This window comes from Sus scrofa, chromosome 2 (genome assembly GCF_000003025.6).
Source record: "Sus scrofa isolate TJ Tabasco breed Duroc chromosome 2, Sscrofa11.1, whole genome shotgun sequence".
Taxonomy (NCBI): Eukaryota; Metazoa; Chordata; class Mammalia; order Artiodactyla; family Suidae; genus Sus; species Sus scrofa.
Window position 1 is genome coordinate 78,235,884 of NC_010444.4, and position 24,530 is coordinate 78,260,413.

The window sequence follows — 24,530 nt, forward strand, 5'->3', positions numbered from 1 at the left end:
CAGTTCAAGGACTGTTTTTGTCAATTCTTTTGGATTTTATATATACACAAACATGTCATCTGTGAACAGTTTCATCTCTTCCCTCCCAATCTGTGTACCTTTTATTTCCTTCTTCTTACTGCCTTAGCTAGGACTCTCAATATGATGTAGAAAAGCAGTGATGAGAGAGCAGAGAAAGAATAAAACATTATTCCTAATCCTAAACTGTTAAAAAAAGAAACTTTCAGTTTCTTACCATTAAATATGACATTAGCTATAGGGTTTTTTTAATATGTTTTCCCTCAATTTGAGGGGGTTCTCTTCTAGTCCTAATTTTCTCAGTGTTTTTATCATGCTAGATTTTGCCATAACTTTTTCCTGCACTGATATGATCATATAGTTTGTCTTCTTTAACCTGTTGGTGTGATGGATTACATTAGTTTCAAATGTTGAACTGGCCTTTCATACCTGAGAGAAACCCCACTTGATTGTGCTGCTTAATTAATTTTACACATTGTTGAGTTAAATTTGCTAATTTTTTTGAAGAGTTCTGAATCTATATTCATGATATATATTGGTTTATAGTTTCCGTTGTTATGTTTTATCTACTGTCGATATTATGGAACTGCTGGCCTCATAGAATGGGTTTGGAGGTATCCCCTTTGCTTCTATCTTCTGGAAAGGATTGGAGATAATTAGTATATTTTCCTTAAAAGTTTGGTAGAATTCACCAGTGAACTTATCTATACCTGGTTCTTTTTGATTTAGAAGGTTATTGATTATTGATTCTATATCTTCAATAAATATAGGCATATTCAGATGGTCTGTTTCTTTTTGTGTCAGTTTTAGCAGATTGTGTCTTTCAAGAAATTGGTCCACTTCATCCAGGTTATTAAATCTGTGGGCATATCCAGCAGTCTAAACCAAGGCTCTGTTTCTTAGCTTGGCTCTTTTCTGTTAGCCTCATTCTCGGACCTGCTGGTCCCCACCGTGCACTCTGTCAGGAGGTAAAGAGCTTAAAATATTTAGTCAACAACATTAACAACTAGCACACTTTCTATGAATCTGAACCCCTATGTCCTGGCCTGTGAACCTAGACTGGTGCTAGGAGTATTTTAGGGGTTCAAGAAACACTTGTGGAATGAATGAATGAATGATGGGCTGAGCACTCCAGGTTGAAAGCCTATTAGCTTAGCAATTCCAGGAAAAAGAGAGTATGTAACTCTTTCCAAACTGAAGTCCTCCTGGCTGACTCTAGTCTGGCCTGGGTTTGGGTCATATATTTGTCAGAGGAGGCTAGACTTTGCCATGGTAACATGTAAATCCTGAAGTCACTCACTGCTTATTCACATTAAAGTCCAATGTGTTTGAGGAATGGAGGCTTTGCTCCAAGTAGTCACCAAGCTGTCCAGGATCCTCCCATTCTGTGGCCGTTTTCAATGTGAGGCATTATGGCGATCAGGGAAAAGCTACAGAGAGAATATCCCATGCCACGTCCAGCACTGCAGGGCAATGGGGAATCCTGGAAGAGGGACAGTGCAGTATAACAAAACACACAAGACTCTTACATTTAGAAAGTGGGGGACCAGGAGGCACTCTATTCTGCAGAACTAAGGCACCTAGGCTTTAGCCCACATGACTTTTATTAAGGAAGGTGATGACACCTGTAGGGAAGGTGACGAGATTAGTGGGCAGGAACAGGCATAGGCAATATAACAAAGTTATCTTCTTAGTGATATCAAAGGGGGTATCCTTAAGATATAGTGCAGCTGTGTACAGAATAACATGGTTAATACATAAGTCCTTTTATCATGTCTCTAAAGGAGACTCTGTACTTTAGAACACTGTGTCCATAGATATTTGCCTTCTGCAGAGCTCAGCTGTTCCATGGTCTCCAACAATCCCACCTGTTAGGCTGCAAGCCTAAAAGTGTCATCCTCCACTTCTTTTTTCCTTTTTCAGCCATAGCACACAGCGACTCAATGTGGCATCTCAGTTGCTAGATCAGGGATTGAACCCTGGCCTCAGTGCCAAAAATGCCAAGTCCTAAACCTCTTAGACCACCAGGGAACTCTCAGCATTCACTACTTCCGCCCATATTCCATTGGCAGTGGTTTGTAAACATGCAGTGTTACAGCTTGTTGAGGGTCATATGATGCTCTAAGCCAGATGCTGAGGCCAGAGGGTCTTGCTGCTCTGACTGGCACAGTCCAGGTTACACATTAAGTCCTGAAGTCATGGGTGTGGATCAGCCCATCAAACCTTCTGGGCTGGCTGTGGAGGAGGGTTGCTTCCCTGTGGGAAAACCAGGCTGCCATTACTAGAAGCAGGGAGAATATTCAAGGCTTGTTTTCATAAAACAAACTCTGGAAGGACAAAGAGATTTAGGGAGTTCCTGTTGTGGCTCAGCAGGTTAAGAACCTGACTAGTATCCATGAAGATGTGGGTTTGATCCCTGGACTCACTCAGTGCGTTAAGGTTCCAGCATTGCTGTGAGCTACGGCGTAGTCTGCAGACAGGGCTTGGATCTGGCACTGCTGTGGCTGTGGTGTAGGCTGGCGGCTGTAGCTCAGATTTGACTCCTAGCCTGGGAACCTCCATATGCTGCAGGTGCAGTCCTAAAAAGACAAAAAAAAAAAAACAAACAAAAAAAAGCATTAAATACCTAGAGAGTGTCATATATTGTAATAATTTTTAGAAAATGATTATATGCATATTACTTGTAGAAAGCATTAGTCAGCTTTCACTGAGATAGGCCACAATGATCCCCTAAATGATCCCCTAAATCTCCGTGGCTTATAGCAATAAGGTTTATTTCTCATTCATGTTTAATACTGGCAGTGGGTCAGCAGACTCTGTCTATGTGTCTCCACTCCAGATGCAGGTTGACAGATCAGTCCCATTGGAACATGCTGTTCTTGTAGCAGTGAAAAGAGAACTGGTCAAACCACACAATGGCTTTTAAAGTCTCTGCTCTGACAGCGTACGTGTCACTTGTACCCACACTTCATTGCTGAGAAGTCAGTGGCCAAGTCCAAAGTCAGTGGGGCGGATAGTATGCTTCTCCCAAAGGAAGGCACTGCAGAGTCACAGACAGAGACATCTCACAGGCAAAAGGAGAGTTAAAAAAGTAGGAAAAAACAGTATCTATAGCAAGTATAAAAAATAGCATAAAATTACCACAATCCAAAGATGACCACTGTTACACCTTGGTGTATTTCTTTCAGTGTATGTTCCTGGGCACCTGTAAACTAACACTCTTGTCTAACCCCAAGTTGCATGAATCACTCAAAGTATTCAACCAAAGGTAATCAAATCCAGATAATCTAACCAATTGTTATATCAAACCCTAATTAGATGATCCAATCAGCCTCTCCCAGTCAAACCCAGCCCCCCCAAAAGCAGCTGCTCAGACCAGTTAGCTGATTTGGCTGGAGAAAAAAAGTCTTAACAAAACACTGGTGAGATGTCTACAGCACACCAGACATTAGTATTTGTTGATTTAACTGTGATTTGAATATGTAAATTGAGTCCAGCTGACTTCATATGTGCATTATTTATTGTGCTTTAAAGGAAATATACACTTGGTCATCAAATGACTAAAATACATTTGTCCGTGGTTCCTGGCTTACAGCTTCCAAAACCTTTGGAATTTTCTAAATGACAAGAGCAATGGGAGCATCTTTTGTTATAATATTTAGCTTCTTGCCCTCTGTTCCTGAAAACAGTCATAAAAGTAAAGTGGATTTCTTGTTATTTCTAACAAGCCCCTTTCTATCTCAACTGTGTTTCTGTTAATGAGGTGACTTTGAGAAAACACTTAAGGATGGGAGCCGGTTGCAAGGGGAACCAACTTGAACAGAGGGTTGGAACTTTCAGTTCCACCTCTGATTTCTGGGGAGGGCAGAGGTTGAATCAGTCACCAATAGCCAACGATTTAATCAACTGGGCCTCTATAATGAAACCTTCATAAAAACCCAAAAAGGGGGTTTGCAGTAGGGGAGGGAGCAGTTCAGAGAACTTCCAGGTTAGTGGACCAGAATGCTTCTCCAATGACCAGACTGGGCCCAAACTCTAAGGAGACAGAAGCTCCTTCATTTGGGGCTTCTGCCAGGTATCTCTTCATTGGCTGCTGATTTGCATCTTTAAAATCCTTTGTAAGTAACCAAAGGATTAATTAACCTGTGAGTAAACAAGTTTCCTGAGTTCTATGAGCCCTTCCAGCAAATTAATCTAACCCAAGGAGGGGGTCATGGCAACCTCTGATTTATTGCCGGTCAGTCAGAAGTACCGTTAACACCCTAGACTTGGAATTGGCCTTTGAAGTGGAAGGTAGCCTGGAGGACTGAGCCCTTAACCTGAGGAATCTGAGGCACTTTCCAGGTGGATAGTGTCAGAATCACATTGAACTGCAGGACACCCAGCTGGTGTTGGAGAGTTGCTTGGTGGTGTGGGGAAAACTTCATTGCAATTGAAGCCAAACCTTAATAGGTAACTGAATCTTTTTTCTAAATGATATCTAATTTTTATTTTAAACTCATTTATAAGGATTTCTCTGTGCTGCTAAAAACTTTTCAAAAAAATTTTTGCAAGCACCATTTTAATGATCACATAAGGGTTTGTTGTATGGCTATGTCATAAATACTTAAGCCAAGCCTTGACCATTTTAAATGCTTCTATATGTGCTTTTTATTTTTTTATTTTTATTTTTTATTTTTTATTTTTTTGTCTTTTTTTGCTATTTCTTGGGCCGCTCCCATGGCATATGGAGATTCCCAGGCTAGGGGTCCAATCGGAGCTGTAGCCACTGGCCTACGCCAGAGCCACAGCAACGCGGGATCCGAACCGCGTCTGCAACCTACACCACAGCTCACGGCAAATGCCGGATCGTTAACCCACTGAGCAAGGGCAGGGACCCAACCCGCAACCTCATGGTTCCTAGTCGGATTCGTTAACCACTGCGCCACGACAGGAACTCCTATATGTGCTTTTTAAATAATGAACTGCCAATATATGTTGGTAAAATATGTGTTTACCAATATATGTTGGTAAAATAATTTCTTAATATAAAATTAACTCATTTTCATCATAGAATATGCAGATAAAAATTAACTTTGCCTATAGTTCTACCTCCTGGAGATAATCATATGAATATGCTGAAATATTCACATTTCTTTGTGAACTAAAATAAGACCATTTAAAAATGAATGTGGGGAGTTCCCATCGTGGCGCAGTGGAAACAAATCTGACTAGGAACCATGAGGTTATAGGTTCAATCCCTGATCTTGCTCAGTGGGTCTAGGATCTGGCTTTGCCGTGAGCTGTGGTGTAGCTTGAAGACGTGGCTTGGATCCTGTGTTGCTGTGGCTGTGGTGTAGGCTGGAAATTGTAGCTCCGATTTGACCCCTAGCTTGGGAACTTCCATATGCCAAGGGTGCAGCCCTAAAAAGAAAAAATAAATAAATAAAATTAAAAATTAAAAAATAAAAATGAATGTGGTATGATTTTCTGATTTGTCCTAATTCTTGAGTTTCATAGAAGGGGGGGAGGTTAACAGGACAAAGGGTAGGTTTAAATCTCTTGATCCATTTTGACATCCGAAAATGTGGCCTGTTTCCAAAAGTGCCTGAGTATGACCCCAACCCCACTATAGTTAACCCTTGAACAACACAGTCTGAACAGCACGGGTCCATTGATACCTGGATTTTCTTTTCAGTAAATATGTACCATTCTAAGGTTGGTTGAATCCACAGATGTGGAAGCTTGGATATAGGGGGCCAACTGTAAAGCTATAAGCAGGTTTTTGACAGGGCCCCTAATTCCCCCTCTACCTACTATTCAAGGGTCAGCTATATAGTCATTGCATTGTGATTACCACTTGCTTCCATCTTGCCAGAGGAGACCTTGGATTGAATCCCAGTGAGGTGACTGGCTAGCTTCCAAGAGGCAAGATGCTCTGAAACATCAGCCTCTACCCCGGGAGGCAACAGCTGTGGTGACAAGCTTTGGCCCTTCTCTGGACATGCAGTGGCTGCTGGTCACTGCCACTTTTGGTTCTCATCTCTGCCTGGTGAATTGGAGTGTGGGCACAGCCCTGCAGCTCACTTCATGAGAGGCCTGGACAAGTGATTTGTTCCTAAAAAATGGAATGCAGCGAAATGATGGATGTCATTTCTGAGATTAGGCCTGTAAAAGATGGCAAAACTCCCATCTTGCCCACACACTCTTTTTTGCTGGCACTTTTTTCTCTTTTGCTCACTTTGGGGAAGCCAGCTGCCATGTCCTGAGCTGCCTATGGTGAGGCCAATGTGGTAAGGAGTTGAGGATGGCCTCAGGCCAACAGCCAGTGAGGAACTGAGGCCCTTAGTCTAATAATCCACAAGTTCTGCCAACAAGCATGTGTGTGAGCGTGGAAGTGGATCCTTTCCCAGTCGAGCCTTCAGACACCTTGACTGCAGTTCTGTAAGCATCCCTAAGTCAGCAGCACCAGATAAGCCACACCTGATTCCTGACCCACAATAACTGTGAGAAAATAACTGCATGATGCTTTTTTTTTTTCTTTTAGGGCCACACCTGCAGCATATGGAAGCTCCCAGGTTGGGGGTCGAATCAGAGCTGCAGCTGCTGTCCTATGTCATAGCAACACGGGATCCTTAACCCAGTGGCCAGGGATTGAACTGGCATCCTCATGGACACTATGTTGGGTTCTTAACCTGCTGAGCCGCAACGGGAATTCCTGCACATTGTTTTAAGCCACTAGGCTTTGGGTTCATTTCTGTTGCTGTGTACAGCAACAGAAAACTAAGAAGACCTCCTACTACTCAGGGAGTATGAAATTCTTGATTTGTTGAGTGAAAATACTTGCTCTAGATGAGAAGTTTCAAAATGATAAACCACAAAAGCCAAAGTCAACCTAAAGGCCAAGCAGGGCTGTCCTTAGTTGGGGCATGTATTCTCCTGTTTGTCTACTCTGCACTGTGTTAATTTCTGAGGCCAGTGTCAGCTGCAACCTATCACTGCATTTCCATGATTTCTTTCTCTTTTTCTCTTTTTAGGGCCGCACCCACAGCACATGCAAATTCCCAGGCAAGGGGTTGAATCAGATCTGCAGGTGCTAGCCTATGCCACAGCCACAGCAACATGGGATCCAAGCTGTGTCTGCCACCTACACCAGACTATAGCTCATGGCAATGCCAGGTCCCCAACCCACTGAGCAGGGCCAAGGATTGAACCTGCATCCTTATTGATACTAATCAGATTCGTTTCTGCTGCACCACAACAGGAACTCCTCCACGACTTCTGATGATAGAGTAAGAGAAAGTTAAAAGAATGTTAAGATACAGCAAAATATTGTTCTCACACTGTCATCAAAGGAAAATAAAGGCCAAGAGGTTCAGATAGAGCACAGCTCTGCGTGACGTCTGCTGAAGCCAAACAGTCAGGGTGGTTTCTTCATTCATCTGATGGGGCTTCGGTTAGTATGGCTCCAGCTGCCAGAGGCTGGCCAGTCTGGCTCAGCGGCAGTCACACCCCTGAAGCCTCCACATTCACTGCTGTTCAGTTTCTTGGTCCTCCTCCTTCTCCCTGAGCCTCTCCCTCCATGTGGTCCTTCCCAGTAGGTTTTCCAGCAGGAAAAGCCAGACTTCTGACATCCAGCTCTCAAGGGTGCAAAAGTAGGACCTGTTGGGCCTTCTACAGGCTCAGGACTGTCACTGGCCCAGAGTCACTTCTGACTCATTCTATTGGTTAAAACAAGTAACAGGCTCAGCCAACATTCTGAGGGAAGAGCTTACACCAGGGTATGCTGAGGGGTGTGATTCACTGGGAGCCGTCAATTTCCAAGATGAGTCTATACCTCCTAAGAATTCTCAGAAAAATGCCAGCAGGGACCATCCTAGGTTATTTCACTTGGAAACCAGAGGAGGTGGAGAAAGGTGGCCTCAGAAGATAGGAAAACACGGAGCCACTTGGATGATACACCAAGAACATGAAAAATGGCCCAGCACCTGGAGGTTGCCACAGAGGCTATAATATTCCCCGGTGAACACAAACGACTTCTGTGGAACACAGCAATAATCAGGCAAGGCCACCCCATGAACATGGCGGAGCTAGACTGAGGCAAACACGCAACCACACAAATACCAGCAGTCTTCTCCCGGACCCCTGAGTGACTAATGCTTCTTTACCAAAGACAACTCTAAGTATCTCTGTTCCTCCTATTGCCTTAGTAAATGTTATTAAGAATCACCAAATTCCCTCTGCTTCCTACAGCACCCAATCTAGAACTGAGCTGCATTCCCCAAATTGCTCCTTAGAAACATCCAGTACAAGCCCCCATTCTAAAAGCCCCTCCCCACTCCAGATTCCACAAGTCCTTCTGGAATATGTAATTTCCCTTGATGTTGACTGTCTTTGACTGTATATTCCTGTGGTCTTTGACTTGTGGGCTTTGACACCATTGATTCAACAATATTTACTGTGTCTGCACACTTCTTCCTTTCTTCCCAAGGTTTCAGATCTGCCCCTCCCTCCCAGGGCCTGATTCCATGTACAGCCCTCTGGCCCCTTAGGACGAGCACAGTTACACTGACCCTTTCTGGGATGGGGAAGCACTGTCTTAGCACTGGCTCCAGAAGACATGAAAAGACATGGTCTAAGTTTGTGCAAAGAGCTTCATTCAAACCCCACAGCCTTTTTTTTTTTTTTTTTTTTTTTGTCTTTTTTTTTTTGCCATTTCTTGGGCCGCTCCTGCGGCATATGGGAGGTTCCCAGGCTAGGGGTCTAATCGGAGCTGTAGCCGCCAGCCTACGCCAGAGCCACAGCAACGCGGGATCCGAGCCACGTCTGCGACCTACACCACAGCTCATGGCAACGCCGGATCGTTAACCCACTGAGCAAGGGCAGGAATCGAACCCGCAACCTCATGGTTCCTAGTCGGCTTCGTTAACCACTGCGCCACGACAGGAATTCCCCCCACAGCCTTTTTGACCTTTCCCTTCCCCTGCAGGCCTGCTCTCCTACCTGGCAATATACCTTATCACCTCTCAGGAGTGGGTTGGGCTGTGGAATTGACTGATCTCACCCATCACGTCATGGGTCAGCCCTGATCTGGGATGCTCTGGTGGGAGCTCTGAAGAAGCCATTGGGGGAGTGAATGCTAAAATCCAATTAGGAAAGCAAAGAGCAGAACTGAGGGCCAACGTCAAACCCCACCAGAGATAAAAGAAGGGGATGAGGTCAACAGGGAAATTTGGGAACAGGCTGAATTTCCAGAAGTGATAATCCTGGCCTCCACTGCTGAGGCCCTTTCCATGCTCCAGCCATGGGTGACACTTTATATAACTTTCCTGTAAGCTTCTGTTTTTAGGGGCCTCAAGACCATCCTAGAACTCATAAGACTCAATACTATTATATCCATGGCTAAAGTTTATTACAGAAAAGGACACCGAGTAAAAGCAAAAAAGAAGTACATCAGATAAGTTCCAGGAAGGTCAGGCACAGGCTTTCAAGTCCTTCCCCAACTGGGTCCACACAGGACACACTTTTCTCTATAGCAGAGAACTATAGGGACATGTATGAAATGTCTCTGTCCAGGCAAGGCCACTCAAATCTCTAGATCTCAGACTCTTACAGAGAGCTAGCAACATAGGCACATCCTGCTATGGCAACCAAAACTCAGGATCCCAGAGGGGAAACCAGATATATCAGCAGTCTTTATGTTTGCACAGAACAATCCTGGCTGGTACTTCTTAGCAATGCCCCCTATTGATCCAGGCACATGTAGCATCATCAATTAAAAACAAACAAACAAATAAACAAAAAGGAAAAGACAAAGAAAGAAAAGAAAAGAAAGAGAAAGAAAGAAAGAAAGAAAGAAAGAAAGAAAGAAAGAAAGAAAAAGAAAGAAAGAGAAAAAAAAAAAACAACCCCAATTCTGAGGGCCACATATTCCCAGGAATTGGCCAAGGGTTAATCTTGGTTCCAGGCTCCCCTGAGGACATACAAGGATTGTGCAGTTAAGCCTGCTGTGTTAATTCTTTCCTCACAGCTTCATAATGAGCTTGCACATGGGGATTGCTAGTCTGTTCATAGAGGAGGAAACCGAGGCTGAGGGGTACAGAGTGACAGGTGGGGTAGACACTTGAACCCAGAACTGTGTGGGAGGGAAGATGCATAAAAAGTAAAAGCAAGGATTCTGAGGCTAGATAAGTCTGGGTCCCAGAGTTGATTCTGCCACTAAATTCCAGTATCACCACAGACAATTTCTGTACCACAAAGACAAAAATGATAGCTCTCGCAGAGGACTGATGCTAAGAGTGCGTGAACCAGGGCAGCAGAGGTGCTCAGCACTGTTTGTATCACGCCAAGTAAACACGAGCTCTCCAGATTTGGGTAATGATGACAAGGAGGTAGAACGGCTCACCTGATTTCAGCCAGAAGCACAAAAATTGCTCTATGGGACATGGTGAGAAGTGCACTTTCAGTCCAAGGAAGCTGCAGCAATTCAGCTGGGGACACTACGGCCTTTGAGCCCTTGGGACCCTTCCTTGCTGAGTGGGGAGCAGCAGATAGGCAAGGCCTGGAAAGGTGTTAACAGCAGCCTCCTTGAGACAGGTCCAGGCTGTGGGTCCAAGTGTGGGCAGGCCAGCTTCTGCCGGGATCCCTGGGGCAGGCTCTGGGCTGGGGTGAGAGCAGCCCACTGGGCCTAGCCTTTGTATGTGTGGTGTCTGGGCCCAGGGAACCAGCCTGAAGACAGTGCGTTCTCCTCGGCATGAGATAGGAGTCAGCCCAGGACCTGCAGACTGTTCCAAAGGCCAGGACTAAGCTTTGGAAACTCCTATCCAGGGCTCTGTTGGTGACAGGGGGTGACTCAAGCCTCTGTATCATGCAGCGAGCAGGGGCAGCAGCAACTGCTTAGTTTGTGGTCACCATCAAACCTTCAGCAAGGCAGCCAGACTGGGAAGGGGGCCAAGGGGTGGGATAGAATGCACAGACCTGGATCCCCATGCAGGCAGTCACGTAGGTCGGGCCTCAGTAGCCTCATTGGTAAATTGGGTGTAACATTTTAACAAAAGGCCACATGATTCAGCAGGTGTAATGGCTATTGGAGACCACGCCAGCCCAGAGTGTCATGTTTATCTGGCCCCCATAGAGCATCTTAACATTGTGAATTGGTTGCCCGCAATTTACTATCAGAAGATATTGGTCTCATCCTGCCGTATAGCACAGGGAACTATATCTAGTTGCTTGTGATGGGATATGATAGAGGATAATGTGAGAAAAAGAATGTATATATAAGACTGGGTCACTCTGCTGTACAGCAGAAACTGACAGAATACTGTTACTCAACTATAATAGAAAAAATAAAAATTTTTTAAAAAACCCCAAAGCACAAACTGCAGAAGAAAAAAAAAAAAAAAGAAGAAGATATTGGTCTTAAATCTGAATTTTCAGCTTGTCTTTAAAGATGAAAGGGGTATATGGCCTGCCACAAAGCCACGGGTGGCCAGAGCCAGGCAGCAGCCACACTTCAGAAGAGGGCCTCCCTGCCCTCCCTGCTCAGCCTCAGGCCCAGCTTCCTGCTTCTCTGGCAGGCAGCTGTGTCTGCACCTGCCAACTTCGCTGCACAGGCAGGCAGGCTGGGCCAGACTGGGCCTTCCCACGCCGGGTTCTGAGCTCCAGCCCCGCTGCACTGTGCCCCAGCTGTGGCCACAAGCAAGAGTGGTTCCCAGTCTTGCATGGGGGAAGTCACTCTCCCTGCCAGCCAGCCGTGAACATGAACAAGATGACTGGGGGTGAGGTTGGCTAACAGCGGGGGCCCAGAGTAGGGGCTACACTGCCAGGTACTCACCCTTCTTCATATCCAGGCAAAGAACCTGAAGCTACATCAGGGGCTGTCCCTGGGCGACCCAAGAAATGTTGGCTGCCTGCCATGTGGCCGGGAGAGAGCAGCCAGGGTGAAGAGCAGACATGGGGGGCAACTATAGGAACCCTGTGGGTTTGGGGGTCCTGGGTGGTGAAGGTCAGGGTTTTCAGAGTGTGGATGCTGTGGGAGGCAGGACTTTCTGTTAGGACCACTGGGCCTCAGGGGTCTGCCCAGGAGGTGTGTCCCCGTCATAGGAAGTGTGAGGGCCGGCAGCACCTGTCATCCCCATGCCCTCTGCTTGCTCTTGGGGAATCAGGAGCAGGAAAGCAGGAGTGCTCAACTGCTCTTAATCTATGTGGCTCCCAGGGTCCCTCTGGGACATAGAACGTAGGAAACCAGAGGCCGATAGGTCAGCATTCCTCTGGCCCCTGCACTTGGCCTTCTTCCTCTGAGCAGCCTTCTCTGAATACCCTTCCTGAAGTCCTTCTCCTTTGCTTTCTTTGGCAAGCTTCTCCAAGGCAAAGTTCAAAATTTCCTCCTCCCAGAAGCCTTCTCTGGCCCTTGGTGAGAAGAAACCCCTCTTTCTGGCAGCCCCAGGTCCTTGGATATTGCTGGCTTATCCCTACCAGCTGGCCACTCTGCATTGTGATGGGACAGTCACATAGCTGTGTTCCCCACCAGGCCTGGAGAGCCAGGGGCAAGGGCTACTTCATGGGTCCCCAGTGCCCAGGCCAAGGCATGGCACAGAAAATTGTCTGGTTCTTTGACAGTTCGTGGGCAGGGCCAGTGTGTCCCCTTGGAGCGGCCCCCACACATATGGTCCTTGCGCAAGCTGCAGGCACCCCCCCGCAGAAGTGCGCAGCCCCGTGGTGTCAGGGCCTGTGTGCAGCAGGCCCAGGGGACGGGCGGGGTCTGCATGACCTCAGAGGGGTGTGTGCGGGACAAGCGTGAAGTCATGTTGTTTACGAGGCTCTGACACAGCGCTCGTCATTTCCTCCCTGCTGAGGCACACAGCACTCTCCCCCGGTCAGCCATCCTCTGGCTTGTTCTCTGGAATCACACGTTGTCACCTTTGCAGCCCATTTCAACAGGGCTGATGGGGTCAGAACTGTTTGGTGGCACTTTGGCTTCATGATGAAAACCCCTCCCAGCAGCTCTCTTCTTGGGCCTGGCATGGCGATGGCTGCAAGTTACCCCAACTCAGCAAGGGCGTGGGGAGCATGGGGCAGGCAAAGCTGGGGCCCAGGCAGGAGGTCCCAGAAGGGAATGACCACAGGGACAGAGTAGGGGGATGGCCAACCCTATCCTGACTTCTTGCCCATGGGCCTCCCAGTAAAGGGCCTGCAGGGCCAAGAATCAGGGGTCCTGAGTAAGGATTATGAGGGAGCAGCCAGAAGGGCCTCAAAAAGAGGTGGAATGGGTGAGCAATGAGCCCACGTGGCTTGGGTGGGGGCCAGGGGCTAGCAGGGGTCACCAGAGAGGAGGTAAAGCAAGCAGGCCCTGGAGCTCCATGCCCCAAGTGCTGGCCCTGGGGGCTGACAATGGAGTGTGTCTGTCCTATCCAAAGGCAATGACATTCAAAAAGCTTAAAACACTTTGCTGGTCAAAACAGAAATATGCATAAACACACAAGCGTGTGTACACACACACTCTGCCCTATTTGACCCAGATAGTTACTCTATGGTCCCTAGCAAGGAGCCTGTCAGATCCTGATCCTCACAGCTTGAGAACAAGGTCTTTTGTCTTCAAGTGTCAGAGACCAGGTCAGGCCCTGCTGAAAAATGAGGAATTTATTGTAAAGACAGCATGGGGATCTAGCTATTTCCTGGCCCTTGCTTTCTTATTATTGTCTTACTGAAATTTACATACAGTAGTTTACATACAAATGCACAAATCTTAAGTACAAAGGCAGTGAGTTTTTTGGTGTTTTTTTTTTTCCCTTTTTTAGGGCAGTACCCTTGGCATATGGAGGTTCCCAGGCTAGGGGTCAAATCAGAGCTATAAGCCATTGGTCTATGCTACAGCTCACAGCAATGCCGGATCCTTAACCCACTGAACGAGGCCAAGAGTCGAACCTGTGTCCTCATGGATACAAGTCAGATTAGTTTCCATAAGCCACAACGGGAACTCCCAAAGGTGGTGAGTTTTTAATCTATGCCTACACCCATGCAATCTCCACCCAGATCAAGATAAAAAATATTTCCTTTACCCATGAAAGTTCCCTCACACCCCATCCCTAGTCAACCCATATCTGTCCCACCCCCATAGGCAACCACAGTTCTGAATTCTATCATCACAGATTAAACTGTTCTTGAGAACTTCATATAAATTGAATCATACTGCATAAACATCCTTGTATAAGTCTGTGTGAACTTCTGGTTTTGTTTATCTTGGGTAAATGCCTAGAGTGAGATTGCTGGGTATAGAGTATCAATATGTTGCAAAGCATACTAGTTTCACTTGTTTCATGCCTTCATCAACAATTGGTACTGCTAGTCTTATAAATTTAGGCATGCAAAGGGGTGAGTAGTGGTATTTCATTGAATTTGTATTTTCCTTATGATTAATGAAACTAAGCACCTTTTCATATGCTTATTGGTCATTTGGGTATTCTCTTCTGTAAAAGTGCTCATTCAAAAATTTTTCATTTTTATTGTGTTTTATCATATTCTTTTGGATGAATAGTCGCTCTTTATAAAATCTAGATATTCTACACATTCTAGTCCTTTGTCAGATATATGTACTATGAATATTTTCCCTCAGTCTTCGGCTTGCCTTTTCACTTCCTTAATGATATTTGTGGGTGAGCAAAAGTTTTCTAGTTTTATGGAAGTCAAATTTGTCACTTTTATATTTAGTGCTGTTTACATCCAATTTAAGAAACCTTTGTCCACCTTGAGATCAGAAAGATATTTCCCTATTGTCTTCTAGATGCTTTTTTTTTTTTTTTTAGCTTTTTAGGGCTGTACCTGTGGCATATGGAAATTCCCATCCCAGGCTAGGGGTCAAATCGGAGGTGTAGCCACCAGCCTACACCATATCTCATGGCAATGCCAGATCCCCAACCCACTGAACAAGGCCAGGATTGAAACCACATGCTCATGGATACTAGTCAGATTCATTTCCGCTGCACCACAATGGGAACTCCCTCTTCTAGAAGCTTTATCCTTTCATCTTTTACATATAAGCCTATGATTCATTTCAAAGTAATTTTTCTGTATGGTGTGAGGTAGGGGATTGAGATTCATTGTTGTATATAAATTTCCAGTTGACCCAGCTCCTTTTAGTGAAAAGATTTTCCTCTTCCCACTGAATTGCCTGTGTTGAAAATATGTGTGTGAGTCTATTTTGGGGCTCTGGATTCTTTCCATTGGTCTGTGTATCTGTCTTTACATCAACACCACAATGTCTTGATTCCCATAGCTTTGTAGTAATCTTGGTATCACATAGTATAAATCCTCCAGCTTTGTTTTTCTTCAAGTTTGTCTTGGCTCTTTATGTTTCCATATAAATTTTTAAATCACCTTATGAGTTTGCTGGAATTTTCATATGAATATCATTAAACTTATAGATCAATTTAAGGAGAACTGACATTTTAACCAGATTGAGCCTTACAATCCATGAATATGGTATACCTCTCTACTATTTAGAACTTTATTAATTTGCTTCAGTAATGTTTTACAGTTTTAAGTACATAAATCTTGTATATTTCTCATTAGAATTTTGATATTATTGTACTTAGTAATTTTTATACTACTTTGTTCTCTTTCTAATGGCAACTCTCTTTGTTCTCTTTCTCAACTACCATATTCTCAATCTAAATTTTGAAAGGAGCCAGTCTGATTGTCCTATTCATCACCACAATCTCCCTAAGCAGATTGAGTCTGGTGACCAAACTGATCCCATTACCAAGTACAACACACCCTTTCCCTGAGCAAGAGACTTTTAACACTTCCTTCACAGGAAGGAGAGACTATTTATGGAAGCTACTGTGACTGACATGCCTGCTATAGTTCTACGGTGGGTTGAATGATGCCCCCTCAAAAAAGATATGCCTACCTAGAACGTCAGAATGTGACCTTCATTGGAACAAAAGCCTTTCCATTTGTCATTAAGGTAAACTTCTTGAGATAAGAACACCCTGGATTAAGATGGTCCCTAAATTCAATGACAAATAACCTTGTAAAAGACAGAAAGGAGAAGATACACAGATAGTGCCAGAGGGGAGAAGCCATGTGAAGACAGAGGTACTATAGTAATGCTTCTATAAGACAAGGAACACCAAGGACTACCCACAGGCACCAAAAGCTGGAAGAGGCATGGGATGGATTCTTCCTCAGAGTCTCAGAAGGAGCCAGCCTTGCCAACACTTTGAATTCAGACTTCTGGCCTCCAGAACTGTGAAAGACTAACTCTCACAACCAAGTCGTCTAGACTACTGTAATTTGTTATGACAGCCCTAGGAACCTAACATGTACCCAGACTAAGAGCTGATACATAATAGACACCTGAACAGATGGATGATTACAACTAGTGCTTGATTACAACATGACTGAGTAAGAGATGCACTCCAGAGGGTGAAAGCAGAAGCACCTCCCTCTTTCACACCACGTCTTTTCCTCCATGATGTGGAGATTGTCCCTGAACTTCACTGGGGCCAGCCTCATGCTGGGATTCCTGTGGTGGAAAATGGGGGACCTGACCAGTTCCTTCACTGTTCTGTGCCGTATTCTCTGACTCCTCCAGGGTTGGAGGGGTAGAAGGGAGGAAGGAGAGGTACTGTTTTTATTTTGTGTTCATGGCCTCCGGGTATGGCAGATAACCAAATGCTATTCCTTTCCTTGGCTGACTGCTTCTGGGATTCTCTCAGCAACCTCTGGCTGTAGTTTTCTTAAACTGGCAATGTTTCCTTGTTTGGCTTCGAAAGACCCTCCCTCTACCCCTGATCTGGAAATTCATTCTGTAGACACCCTCTTGGGCCTTGGCAAATAGAGGTCAGCCATCCTCCAGATATCCAGTGGCCACAGGAAGCTCACTCATCTTACTGTGCCAGACTATAAATACAAGACATTCCCAACAGACTGTTTTAGTTAAAGTGACTTTAAAATAAGATTTAACATCTGGTAGGTCAATTTCCCTAACCTTTTTATTTTAATAATTTACTTGTATACTATACTCTTTACTATAAAATTTTAAGGCATTTGTCTCACTCCCTATCTTCCTTCCCATCTCTTTCCTCCAACCCTCAAAGGCCAAAACACATTAAATTTCTATTCTAATTTGAGGAAAATGACATTTTTATGGTATTACATTTTCCCATATAAGAATTTAAAATTTCTCTATTTGTTAAATTTTGACAAATTAAATTTCCTTTAAGTTTCATAGTTTTTCTCATATAAGTTCTGTATCTTTCTCTTTAAAATTATTTCAAAGATTTTACAGCTATTGTGAACGCATTTTTGCTTTCATTAGGGGGAAGAACAGATTTTTTTTTTTATAAATCATATTTTCAGCCACTTTAAATTCTCTTATCAATCTTAGTAGGCTGTTGCCAAAAAGGTCTTGGATTTTCTAGATGTACAATAATTTTGTTCACAAATAAAGATAATTTTGTCTTTTTTTTCAAATATAGCCAATTAAGCAAATATTTTCTTTTCTTGAACTATTTCTTTAGCATCTCTAAAATAGGCTGTAATTTAATGATGAGAGCAGAAATATATTTTGCCGATAATTTTAATGAAATGATTTCAACCTATCAGTAAATAGTATGATATTTGCTATTGGTTTTGATAAATGTTTCTCTCAGTTAATGTTTTTTTCTTCCCATTTTTATTATATTTGGACTTTTTCTTAGGGAATGATTGCTGAATTATTAAATACATTGTTATATGTCTTGATACAGCCATATGCCCTTTTCCCTTTATGTAAATATTTTCTGATCTTGACTGAATTTTCATTTTTGGAATAAGCCTGATTTGCTATATATAAAATATTATATATAATATATAAGAAGTTATAATATAAATTGTATATGTATCTAATACATATGTAATGACAAATAAGGTTTATTCCAAAAATGAAATTATTCAAGATCAGAGAAGATTTACATGAAAGAGAAAAAGCATGTGTGTATATTCATGTGTATATACATATCTCTCTCTCTCACATACATGTATTATATATGTATTTATATTATATGTTAACTAGTTTCAATTTGCCATGAAACAAATTTAATCATAAAGACAAAGTTCCCAAATAGCCAAAGATATATTAGGGAAAAAAATGGAACTGAAGGAATCAGGCTCTCTGACTTCAGACTGTACTGCAAAGCTACAGTCATCAAAACAGTATGGTAGTGGCACAAAAACAGATATATAGATCAATGGAATAGATCTCATCATTAAATTACTTTAATGTATTGTAATGTAAAATACTTTAAAGTATTTTGTTCTAGTTCTGTGAAGAATGTCATTGGTAACTTGACAGGGATTGCAGTGAATCTGTTGTTGCCTTGGGTCATATAGTCATATTGACAATATCAATACTTCCAATCTAAGAGTATATAGATATATTTAAAAATTTTTTTTTTACAGCTGCACCTGTGGCACATGGAAGTTCCTGGGCCAGGGGTCAAATCAGAGTTGCGATTACAGGCCATAGCCAAAGCCACACTGGATCTGAGTCACATCTGTAGCCTATGCCATAGCTTGTGACAATGCCAGATCCCTGACCCACTGAGAAAGGCCACGGATCAAACCCACATCTTCACAGAGACTATGTTGGGTTCTTAACCTGCTGAACCACAATGGGAACACCCTCACTGGGTTTAAATACCTACTTCATATACCCAAGTTAGAAGCTACATTTCTAAGCCTCACTTTTTTTTTTTTTTTTTTTTTTGCTATTTCTTTGGGCCGCTCCCGTGGCATATGGAGGTTCCCAGGCTAGGGGTCGAATTGGAGCTGTAGCCGCCGGCCTACGCCAGAGCCACAGCAACACGCGATCCAAGCCGCATCTGCAACCTACACCACAGCTCACGGCAACGCCAGATCGTTAACCCACTGAGCAAGGGCAGGGACTGAACCCGCAACCTCATGGTTCCTCGTCGGATTCGTTAACCACTGCGCCAAGACGGGAACTCCATCTAAGCCTCACTTCTAGATGGAGGTGGCTAATGGGATATAGGTGGAAGTCCTCTGGGGCCTTTTGAGAAAGGCTGACCTTTCATATTTCTGTTCCTTCCCTTTCTTGCCATTTAGACATTGGGCATGACAGCTGGAGGCCCATTAGCCATCTTTTAACCTTGAACTCCACAATGAGAATGGTGGAACACAAAGGTGGACGAAACCTTGGCCCTGGTGACATCATGGAGCTTCCACCTCAACTGTAGCCTGCCTAGGCCCAGACTGCATGTATATGGGACAGAAATGTACTTCTGTCTTGTTTAAGCTACTGTCATTTCCTGAATATAATTTCCGGTTGAAAGAAGTAACAAAGGAGCCCTCTCACCTACTCTATGTGGGTCTGGGGAGACTTGTGTACAACAAGCCATCATCCCCAGCCTCTCCTGCCTACTGCAGGCCAATCCTGAGAAAAGCAGGAGAAGGGGCCTCAGGGGAGTCCCTGTGCTTTCCAGCCATGCAGCCCACATGGGAATGCATGAGGCATCAGCCATGCTGTCCTGGAAGCCTCCTGCCCGTTCAAGACATACTGTCATCTTAAAGAGGTTGACCCAGGAATTCCCATCGTGGCGCAGTGGTTAACGAATCTGACTAGGAACCATGAGGTTGTGGGTTTGGTCCCTGGCCTTGCTCAGTGGGTTAAGGATCTGGCATTGCCGTGAGCTGTGGTGTCGGTTGCAGACGCGGCTCGGATCCCACCTTTCTGTGGCTCTGGCGTAGGCCAGCGGCTACAGCTCTAATTCAACCCGTAGCCTGGGAACCTCCATATGCCGCCGGAAGCAGCCCTAGAAAAGGCAAAAAGTAAAAAAAAAAAAAAAGAGAGGTTGACCCAGATGCCCCAAACCTACCCTTATTGGGACCTAAAAGCCACAGATGTCTTCAAATACATCACGACTCAACTTTCCTATGCTCACCTCCCTGCTAGCCAGCCCTTCAGCCAAAACCAGTATCTCCAGCTCTGAAGTAGTCACCTCCCTCCCCCAAAGCCTGACCCCTATTTCTACCACAGGAATAGTTACCCATGGTTGCAGGGCCTGCCCTGAGGCCCCAGGATAACAGGCATGACCATCTGCAGCCAGATTTGCTGGGCCCAGGAAGCTGGACACATGTCAGAAGAGGGCCTGCCTTATGTGAGTTCTTCAAGTTCCCTGTGTCTTTTGTTCCATGTTCAGAACCACTGGACAGACCCTTTGTTCCAAAGCCTGTGAGTCTTGGGGCTTCTATAGCATTTCCCATCCCTATATACCCAACAGACACTGTTGGCTGGGAGTCTGTCAATGTGGGCACCCACACAGACACTGCCCTCTCTCTGTGAGAACAGTGACTCTCACCAAGAAGGTGTCTTCTCCCCTGCCTGGTGTTCCCAGCAAAACTGTCCCTGCCCTCTACTCTTTGGTTAAGAGCTTCTGCTTCATCCATCTTCCTGCATACCCTACCTCCCACTCAGCCACCATGTTGTCTCCTGGTTTGGGAGAACAAGATTCTCTAAGTTATGGATGCAAATGGCATAAAATCATACCAAACTGACTCAAGTAGCAAAGGAATGCATTGGATCATGTACCTAAAAAGTCCAATGATGGATTTTGGGTGAGACTTGCTCCAGCTATTCAGACAATATCACCAAGAACCCAACTCTTCTCTCTACTCTTCCATGGTGACGGCATCCTCCTGGTGACCCCTGTTCCTCTAGGTTCTTTTGTCATGTTAACAAGTAGCTGTGACAGTTCTACACTCATATCATTCCCACAGAGGTGTCTTCCAGAAAGAATACCCACAATAAAGAGAAGAAGGGTTGCTTTTCAAGAACTCTTAGCAAAGAGCTTATATGCATTGGCCCTGGCGACGCAATGAGAGTCTTAAGAGCACCTTGATTGGAGTGAGAGTTATCCTGACTCTCCTTTGGGGAATAACCTTCCCTCTGAAGATTCAAAAGGGGCAAACTTCACCAATAGAGATGAACAAGTTATCTGGGCAGTGAGGGTACTCATCTGCCACCCCCTTCCTTACTCTACACCCCAGGGCTCACTTCTGGCTCCAAACCTCACTGGGACCAGGGATCTGAAGGCAGAGATGGGAGGCCTTGGAGACATGGAGCCCCCAGCACAGGTGGGGATGACTAACCCTGGAGGAGTGAGGGCTCCACTCTACCAGCACCCACTTCAGCACCCAAAATGGCCCACAAGTGGCCTGGGCCAAGAGAGGAGGCTGTGGAAGTTTCTGTGAGGGGAAGGATTATGGGCCCGAGAGCCATGGGTGCAGAGAGCTTCCCCGAGTAGGTCTTGAGAGAGGGGCCAGGGAGAGTGTTTCATACAGAGGGCATGCCCTCTGCAAAGCAGGGACTCAGGGACAAGTGGCAGAGATTCAGCTGCTGGATGGACAGGTTAGGGCCCATCCGAGGACCACATGGAATGACAGACGGTGTCCCAGGGGAGGGGTGTGGAGCATCACAACATCTTCAGCAGCCACACCTGGATCTTTCTAGTTGGATGCCATGTCCCAACCACAGGACCCTTTTGTAGCTTCTCCTCCCTCTCAAGTGACCCGCCTCCCCTCCACCCTACTCCCACCCCTGCCAATTGTGGCTCCTGCCGCCTGCCTAGTCTGGCCGCTTAGCTGTGTGCCAAGCTGCACCTGGAAGCCATTAGTGGACAGTGGGGCTCTCCTGCTGTCTGCACCCAGCCAGGAAAGCACGCAGAGCTGGGGGTTGGGAGCATGAAAGGGCTTCCCAGTCCCAGGCCCAAAAGGAGCAGGAGGAAGATATAGGAAGGTGTGCAGATTCGGAGTATGTGGACATTTTTGCAAAGGAGAAAGGGGCCAGAGCCAGTCCCTACAGGGGCCAGCAGTGTGGGAAGCAATGATGAGGGTGCCCACAGGTTGCCATGGCCACAGCTCTGTGAAGTGAGCACAACCATCCTCCTCTCACAGAGGAAGACACAGGGCTAAAGGAAGCTAAGGAACATCCCCGGGTGGAGGTGAGTAGGGATAGAGCAGGGCTGTGCTGGCCTTCCTGAGGTCCTCCTCTGGCCCCTGGGGTATGAGGCATTGGGCCATGTGGCCCATCAAGAGGATGGAGTGGAGAGGTGGCTATAGGAGTGGGACCCAGACAGTCAAGCTGAGAAGGGCTGTAGGGAGGAGCACTGAGGCCTGGCCTGCTGGGACAGGGGACAGGCATACATCTCAGACACTCTTACTGCCCTGAGAAACAGCACTACTTGGACTTGCTTGTTGCACAAGAAATCCAAAGGTTCTGGTTGCCAAAGTGAGCTTGTATTTAAGGGAAAACACATGGATGGGGCAGGAACAAGCTTCTGGCCTTGCTGGAGGGCAAGTGCCTTTTACCCAGGGCTGACTAAATTGTCAGCACTGCCCAGGGTACTCTTAGCCCATTGTACGGATGGGAGGCTGTCACTCAGAAAAGAGGTCACCCATCCATGTAGGGTCACAAGCTGGGAACGCCTACTACTTGGGCCCTTGGCCTCGGGCTCACCAGTCCTCAGAAGGGTGAGGAGGAGGCAGTGGTTCAAGTGTATTCCTGCAGAGCCTCCTCTGAGAACCCGAGAGTGGGAGAGGAGAGATCAGCCTGCTGGGCTGCAGAGTGGACAGCTTTACTTCAGGGTGGGAAGCCCCACTCCTGCCCACCAGGGTGCTGGCTGACTTCTCCAGCACATTCTTGGCAGCATCTTGTTCCCATCCCCTGAGAGGCAGACTTTTCCCAGTGCCTTCCTGTTCAAGTTCAAGGGCACAGGATACAGACTCACGGTTGAAAGGACCAGGTGTCCAACTTGGCTGAACAAAGTTCCTTTTCTTCCTCCACAAGACGAGTGAAGGCCAGACCTCAGGCTCCTCACCAGTGAGGGGAGGAGTTTGGCCCAACCATCAGCTCAACCCTGAAAAAAAGAGCACAGCTTTCTCAGACACAGGGCTGTCTCCGTTTCAGGGGCTCAGAGTTCCAAATTTCAAACCAGTCTCTGTGTTCATATTTGAATCTTCAGCAAGGTTTGGCTTGGGGTTTTCAGGACAGGAGGCCTCACATGTGTTAACAAGATGGCTCCAGGGTTCTCCGAGCTGCTTGCCCGGCTCACGGATTTCACCCCAAGGACAGAGACACAGGAAGGAGCAAGGCTCACTGGGGTTCCCTCTGAGAAAGATCTTTGAGAGTATTGGTGACTTTCCTCTTTATTTGTTATTTGTTTTGCTTTAATTGATGGCCGTGAATCATGCTTTCAGAAAAAATAAATGCAAAACAAAAAAGTTACTTTAAAAGATAAGTTCCCTGACTGGGTTATTTGGAGTTTTGCCTAAAATGAAGCACAGGGAAACCATTAAGAAGTAGCTTTATGTGTAAATACACAGAATCTCCCTTTTCTATTCTAAGAAAAATTTAAAAAGCAAGACTTGATTTTAGAGAAAAAGGTAGACGGCGAGCCTGTTGCAGACCAACACAGGGACAGGAGCAATGAGACATGGCAGCCAACCAGACCCTGCAGGTCCTGGGTTCAAGTCTCCACCCCTATTCATCAAGCTTGGGTGGGCCCAAGGACCTTCAACCTCACTCCACCCTCCATCCCATCCCCAGACTTTTCAGCCAACAAAAACAGTTACCACACATCAAGCACTGTTCTAGAATCTGGAGCCACAGCAGTGGACAAAGCAGACAAGAATTCCTGCCCTCACTGAGGATGTTCTCATGAGGGAGATGGACATGGGACACATATCCAGTGGGTGGTCCGCTGACAGAAGCTCTGCTCTGAAGATAAATAGAGCCAGGAGGGAGGAAGGGAGATGCTAGGACATTGGCGGGGGAGGGGGGGAAGCTCATTATTAAGCACAATGTTCAAGGAAAAATTTCATTGAGAAAGTGACAGAGGAGCCAAGAGCTGAAGAAGGGAGAGAGGATCCCATGGGATTCTGGGGGAGGACAGCTCCAGGCAGAAGGAACAGCTCATGTACAGAAACAGGCTGGCATGTTCCAGAAACATCCAGGGGTCTGGCCATTCTGTGTGACTGAAGTGAAGTGATGGGTTGGAAGAGTGGTAGGAAGTGGAGGGAAGAGCTGAGATGGTACCTCTGAGCAGAGGAGGGATCCACTTGCAGGGGGTTCCCCCCTAAAAGATATGTCCTTGACCCAGAACCTATGAATGTGACCTTATTTGTTTGTTTTTGTTTTTTAAGGCCGCACATGTGGCATATGGAAGTTCCCAGGCTAGGGGCTGAAGAGGAGCTACAGCTGCTGGCCTACACCACAGCCACAGCAATGCCAGAACCTTAACCCACTGAGTGGGGCCAGGGATTGAACCTGCATCCTCATGGATACTAGTCGGGCTCTTAACCTGCTGAGCCACAATGGGAACTCCTGTAACCCTATTTGAGAAAAAAACCTCTCTGCAGATGTAATTCATTAATGATCTCAAGATGAGATTATCCTGGATTATCCAGGTGGGCTCTAGATCTAGTGAAAAGTGTCCTTGTAAGAGACACAGAGGAGAGACACAGACATGGAGGAA

General features: G+C 45.7%; 1 long non-coding RNA gene across 1 annotated transcript in view; it reads right to left on the reverse strand.

Moving 5' to 3' along the window:
- The window catches only part of LOC102163100, a 47,678-nt gene continuing 24,691 nt past the window's right edge, over nt 1,544-24,530 (reverse strand). The window contains exons 2-3 of the long non-coding RNA XR_002341721.1: nt 22,785-22,913; nt 1,544-2,274 (exon numbers count right to left, since the gene is read on the reverse strand). This is a non-coding gene — a long non-coding RNA (uncharacterized LOC102163100). The remainder of the gene's footprint in view (nt 2,275-22,784; nt 22,914-24,530) is intronic.